Below are 6,945 nucleotides of genomic sequence, written 5' to 3'. Positions count from 1 at the left end.
TGTCAAGCGTTTGAACGTACTAAACACATACCGAGAAATATGGTAAATCGGTAAGCCTAGTATCTGAGTGAACCTGCCCACAGACTTTACCCCTCACGCGACCTGAGACGTGGTCTCCCATTCCGGTTATGGTGGGTACAAGTGCGGTCACTGCACGACGGCAGTCGGGGTCAGTGAGGCATTGTACGCCAAGGAGATGAGCCCTGATCTGTTGCCAGGGAATCGATGGGGACGGTTGATGTGTGTGGGGACGGAGTGCCCCTACATGTCGTGTGTTTAGGTTTACCTTGCAAGGTTGAAAACTCGATTCGAATCGTCTGCTTCTCGCAGCTAATGAGACTGCTTGATCCATACTGCTACATTGAGTAACAAGTGAAATTGTGCTGAGATGATACAAGATGTTGATTGCTAAAAATGTTTGCTACTATGTATGAATAGATAGTACATCTTTAGCCTTAAGAAAGTCACACTTAATTTGACAAAGTTAAAAACTTGATTTAGAGACTGAGCTAGTGCTTTTGACAACCAAACCCCACAGCCAAACAGCTGCATGTCTAGAGGTAGAGGAGTAGACTCCTCACACCGGGTAAGTCTAGCTGAGTATTAGTATACTCAGCCTTGCTTGTGGCATAATTTTACAGGTTCTCTGGAGGACATGGTTGCTGGAGTGACTTGGCCGTCCATCTTGCCACCGGGTTGGACTGTCGAGTGGGACCCTGCCTCGGCTGAGGAGGAGCATGAGGAGTGATGGGACAGGCTTCCCCATCTCTCTGTTTGTTTACCGTTAGTTTTATTCCGCTGCACTTCGAACAATGATGACTACTTTTGCAAAACTCCGATGGTGATGTAATAATTTAATACTCCTTCATGTATGGTTTTATGCTTTATTGTATTTGCTCTGTGACTCACCTTCGAGTGAGATTGTGGTACTTGATCCTGTCAGTGGCCGTGTCGGACTAGATCCGAGGGATTGACGGATTATTCCCATTTAAGTGTGGTCTAGCCTCTAAGGCAGGGCTCAGGCACTTAAGTTGGAATAATTTGGGCAGTTCCGCCACAACTTCGGGGCTTTGAACAGCGTGCAGCCTGACTCGGAGTTGAACCCAGTGGCAGCTGTGTCCGAGGGCGTCCCGGAGCCGCCCCCGGAAACCGTCGAAGGCGTTCCTGATGCCCCCGCAGCCACTGCGACCGACGGAGGCCCGTCGCCAACTGCCACGCTGAGGGCTGAGGATCCAGTGAAGATGGCGGCGGAGCCGGCAGCGGAGGATCCCGCGACGGCTGGGTCTTCGCAGGTGGCTTAGTGGGTGTGGGTAGTTAGGCAATTTTGGATATGTTGCTGAACCTTGGTTGCTGCGCAGGTTCAAGATTTTGGGCCTGCGCACGCAACCGCTGCTGCTAATTTTTTGGCGGCTTCGACCGTGGATGATGGGAATAAATCGGATGAGTCTGCATCTAAGTTTTCTGATTTCGGTGACTCTGGGAGCTCGGTTGAGTGGACTGAAGAGTCGTCGGATGAGGACTTGGACTACTTTGCGGCCTTGGATGTGGCAGCGGCGGAGGCTTCGCCGCATGCTGCGGATGCTGAAGTTGTGCCTGGTCCGAGCGCTGGGCGCAGGCGGCGAAGGGCGGTTGCGAAGCGTAGAGTGAGTGAGGCGGACTGTGGCCGGCTTCGTGTGAGTAGGGCTGGCAGGCGGGAATTGTTGTCCTTGCCGGCCGCTGTGAGTGCGGGTGAGGGGGAGCTGCGAAGTCTTTTTGCGGGTGAGGAGCTGAGTATAATGCTATTTAACTATAGAGAGATGGGAATTATTCCGAAGGTTGAGCCGATGTAAAGTGTGATGCCCTCGCTTGTACATATGTAATAGCTTGTATGATGAGGTTGTGTGCCTTCGCACATTCGGCTTTGCTCACGAAGGCGTTACGTACTTGGTCTGGTGTATTTGTTATGTTGGTCTGGTGCGCATGTAGTCGGTCTTTGCGCGGACAGTTTGGTGTAGTCTTTTTCGCACTTGTTAGGCTTGGTCCGGCTGCACCCTTAGGCGACCGTTGCACGGATAGTCTTCGCTGAAGACTTCGATTTTTCGCACTTGTTGTGCTAGTCCGGATGCACCCTTAGGCGACTTTTGCACGGATAGTCTTTGCGAAAGACTTCGATTTTTCGCACTTGTTGTGCTGGTCCGGCTGCACCCTTAGGCGACTTTTGCATGGATAGTCTTCGCGAAAGACTTCGACTTTTCGCACTTGTTGTGCTAGTCCGGCTGCACCCTTAGGCGACTTTTGCACGGATAGTCTTTGCGAAAGACTTCGATTTTTCGCACTTGTTGTGCTGGTCCGGCTGCACCCTTAGGCGACTTTTGCATGGATAGTCTTCACGAAAGACTTCGATTTTTCGCACTTGTTGTGCTAGTCCGGCTGCACCCTTAGGCGACTTTTGCACGGATAGTCTTTGCGAAAGACTTCGATTTTTCGCACTTGTTGTGCTGGTCCGGCTGCACCCTTAGGCGACTTTTGCACGGATATCTTTGCGAAAGACTTCGATTTTTCGCACTTGTTGTGCTGGTCCGGCTGCACCCTTATGCGACTTTTGCGCGGAGTTGTCGCACGCGAGGGTAGCTAGCGCTGGGCCTCGCGGTGACTTTGTATTGGTCGAATGTCGAAGACCGTCGGCGCGGTCTTTTTTCGACGTAGATTTTTGCGGGGGATTTTTCACTTGTATATTACATGACTCCGCCTCGTTAAAAACTTCACCCCCCAGGAGGAAAAGAGTGCGGGCCAGAATAAAATTGTTTTTGCGAATTACAAGGGCGAACTGGCCCTGATGAGTCAAACAAAAAATTTGCGGAGATTATCGATGTTCTAGGAGTGCTCCAAGTCTTCGCCGTTTGGCGTTGCGAGCCTGTATGCGCTGGGGGAGGCCTTCGTCTTGACAATGAAAGGGCCCTCCCACTTGGGCTCCAGCTTGCCCCTGGACTCTGTCCGAGCTGTTCGGACGAGTACGAGGTCCCCTTCGCTGAATTCCCTCGGGATGACTGCGTGGTCGCGCCATGCTTTTGTTTGGGCTTGGTATTTATTTAGAGCCTGTAGGGCGAAGACTCGGTCTCCATCGATGAGATCCTTCGAAGTGGGCTCGTCCACGTCGGGGACAGCTGACGAAACTATTCGCGGGGACCCATGTTTTATTTCTTGTGGGGTCATGGCCTCCGATCCATATAGATGGCGGAAAGGGGTGAACCCAGTCGCCCTGCACTCAGTCGTGTTTAGCGCCCAGACCGCCTCAGGTAACAAATCGGCCCACCTGCCCTTTTTCGTCGAGGAGCATATTTTTGACAGCTGTGAAAATTTTTCCATTGGCGCGTTCCACAACTCCGTTGGACTGCGGGTGATATACTGAGGCGAAGGCAAGCTTGGTGCCAATGAAGAAGCAAAAATCTTTGAAGTCTTGGCTGTCAAACTGCTTGCCGTTGTCAACTGTTAGTTCGGACGGTACTCCAAAGCGGCAAACAATGTTTTGCCAAAAGAATTTATGTGCAGTCTTTGATGTTATTGTGGAAACAACCCTCGCCTCGATCCATTTGGTAAAGTACTCGACAGCGATGAAGGTGAACTTGAGGTTCCCCTGAGCTGTGGGCAGGGGCCCGACGATGTACAGGCCCCAGCGCTGGATAGGCCATGTGTGGGCGATCAGTTTTGTGAATTGCGAGGGGCTGCCTGATCGAGGAGAAAACTTCTGGCAGGCTTCGCAGGACCTTGTGACCCGATTTGCGGCACAGATCATTGCGGGCCAGTAGAAACCTTGGCGGATCACCTTTGCGGCTAGGGCCCTTTGCCCTGCGTGAGAGCCGCACGTACAACTGTGGACTTCGTGCAAGATTTGGACGCCTTCGGTCTCGGTGACACATTTAAGCATTGGCTGACTGACCCCCTTCTTGTAGAGTTGGCCCTCAATCAGTGTGAAGTCTCGGCTTCGATGTTTGAGGCGCTTGGCCTCGTGTAGGAACAGGGTTATTGGTGCCCGCCAGTCTTCGGTCATAATAAGGTTGACTATGCGGTGGCCCTCGCTGTCATTGGTTATTTGGAGCCCTTCGGGGCTCCGGACGGCTGGCGTGCCGATAACATGGTACAACACGTCGGAGGGCAGGAATTCGCCTCTGGCGGCAGCCTTGGCCAATGCGTCGGCTTCTTCATTCTTGGCTCGGTCCACATGCTGCAAGGTGAATCCCTTGAATTGTCTCTCGAGACTTCGGATGGCCATGAGGTATTGCATAAGTGTGGGGTCCTTTGCTGCATAGTCTTTCTCGACTTGGCCGACAACTACCTTGGAGTCTGTTCTGATAATGCAGGTGGTGACACCAAGGGCCCTCAGCTTGCGGAGGCCGAGGATGACTGCTTCGTATTCTGCTGTGTTGTTTGTGCATCTGTCAGATTCCAGAGCGAAGCTAAGGCGTGCCGCATATCGGTGCTTGACCCCGGCAGGTGAGGTGATGACTGTCGCGGCGCCTGCCCCCGCATGGCACCATGCGCCGTCGCAGTGGATCGTCCAAACCTTCTCTGCGGACGGGTCCGGCTGTGTTATTGGCCCAGTCCAGTCGACGACGAAGTCTGCCAGAACTTGTGACTTGATGGCTGTCCTGGGCTCGAAATTGATGTGGTAGCCGGAGTGTTCGGCCGCCCACTTGGCAATCCTGACCGATGCCTCCGGGTTTCTGAACAATTCACCTAGTCCCCTATCTAAGGTGACCCAGACCTTGAATGCTTCAAAATAATGGCACAATTTGCGCGAAGACATAACAACTGCATAGGCAATCTTCTCCAGTTCCGTCATGTTACATTTGGATGGTGTTAGCACTTCGGAGACGTAATAAACTTGGCACTGCCTGATCACGCCATCAACTGTCTGCTCCTGTACCAGTGCCGCGCTGACTGCATGCGGCGAAGCCGCAACATAGAGCAACAGGGGTAGCGAAGAGTCGGGGCTCGTAAGGACTGCCAACTCCGATAGGTACTGTTTTAATGAGGCGAAGGCCGCTGCCTGCTCTGGCCCCCAAGCGAAGTCTTTTGCGCCACGGAGAGTTTTGAGGAAGGGTAGACTTCGCTCTGCGGATTTGGAGATGAATCTGTTAAGGGCGGCCAGCCTGCCCGTCAGGCGCTGGACGTCTCTGGCGGACTGCGGAGGCGTCATGTTGATGATGGCCTGAATTTTGGTTGGGTTGGCCTCGATGTCGCGGCGTGATACCAGGTAGCCCAATATTTTCCCCTGGCGAACGCCAAAGACGCACTTTTCGGGGTTCAGGCGAAGTCGTGCGTCCCGCATGTTCGCGAATGTCTCGGCGAGGTCAGCAAGATGGTCCTCCTTGCTCCTGCTGGCGACGACGATGTCGTCCACATATGTGAATATATTTCTGCCGACTTGCCCCTCGAGCACTGTTTTGGTAAGCCGGGAGAAGGTGGACCCGGCGTTCTTGAGTCCCTCCGGCATTCTGATGAAGCAATATGTGCCGAAGGGTGTTATAAAGCTGGTGCTAGCCTTGTCTTCCTCCTTCATATATATTTGATGGTAACCGGAGAAGCAGTCGAGGAGTGACATGACTTCGCATTCGGTCGCGCTATCGACTATTTTGTCGATCCGAGGCAGCGGGAAGTTGTCCTTTGGGTAGGCCTTGTTGAGACTGGTGAAGTCGATGCACATTCGCCACTTGCCGCTCTTTTTCTGCACCATCACAACGTTGGAGAGCCACGTGGGGTAAGCCACTGGCTCGATAAATTTGGCTTCCAGTAGGCGATGTACCTCGGCCTTGGCGGCTTCTGTCTTTTCGTCGGACATTTTGCGGAGCCGCTGTTTTTTCGGTCGCACCGAAGGGTCGATTCCCAAGCTGTGCTCAATTATGGATCGGCTGACCCCGACCAGGTCGAGGGCTGACCAGGCGAAGACATCTTTGTTCTTGGACAAGCAGCAGAGGAGTTTCTCCTCTTCATGCGAAGTGAGGTCTTCACTGATGGTGACTGTCTGCTTGGGCGTGGCCTGGTCTAGGGGAACAGTCTTGGTCCCGTCGTTGCTCTGCAGCTGTGCCTTGTCGTGTTCTTTGTTGGTTGGGCTGACAGACGCAGGGACCTCGCGCTGGGCCGTGAGGCAGTGCACATTTCTTTGCCCGGGGACAAAGTCCCGCTCTATGTTGCGCGTAGTCTACTGATTGCCGTAGACCGTGATGGCGCCTAACGGACCTGGTATCTTCATGCACAGGTACAGTCCGTGAATGGCTGCCTCAAACATGTTGATAGAGCCCCGGCCCATGATGGCATTGTACGGATACACCATATCGACGATATCAAAGGTTATTTGCTCACTTCGGGCATTGGGTGCTACACCGAAGGAGAGAGGCAGTTCTATTTTGCCGACAGGAAAAGTGCCCTTGCCGCTGAAGCCATACAACGGGTTGTCCGAAGGCTTGAGCAGGCTGTGGCTTATGCCCATGCGGTCGAAGGCATGGAGGAAAATGATGTCTGCTTGACTGCCATTGTCGACTAGGACTTCGTGCAGGTCCCAGCCTGCCACGCTGCAGTTGATAACCATGGCGTCGATGTGGGGGGCGCTGCGCAGCTCGATGTCTCGTGCGTCGAAGGTTAGCGGTACGTGGGACCACTTTGTTTGCACGACCGGGCCAGTGATGGCGACGTGGTTGATGCTGCGGTAGTGGTCCCGCTTCTGCCGCTTTGTGTTGAAGTCGGTGCTGGACCCCCCAGTGATCATATGAATGACTCTGCGATACAGCTGATCGGCGAAGTCTTCTTGTTTTGGGGCGTGGGGGTGAGGGATGTTTTGTTGTTGCTGGTGTGGAGGTGGGGGTGGGGGAGGTACGATTTGTACTTCCTGGTGATGTTGGTATGCGTGGTGCGGTGGATGCGGGGCGGGGGCGTGGATGTATGGTGGAGGGGGTTGCTGATAAGTGTGCG

The sequence above is a fragment of the Zea mays genome, chromosome 8, assembly GCF_902167145.1.
Source record: "Zea mays cultivar B73 chromosome 8, Zm-B73-REFERENCE-NAM-5.0, whole genome shotgun sequence".
NCBI classification, from domain to species: Eukaryota; Viridiplantae; Streptophyta; class Magnoliopsida; order Poales; family Poaceae; genus Zea; species Zea mays.
Note: the sequence above shows the minus strand (reverse complement) of the source record.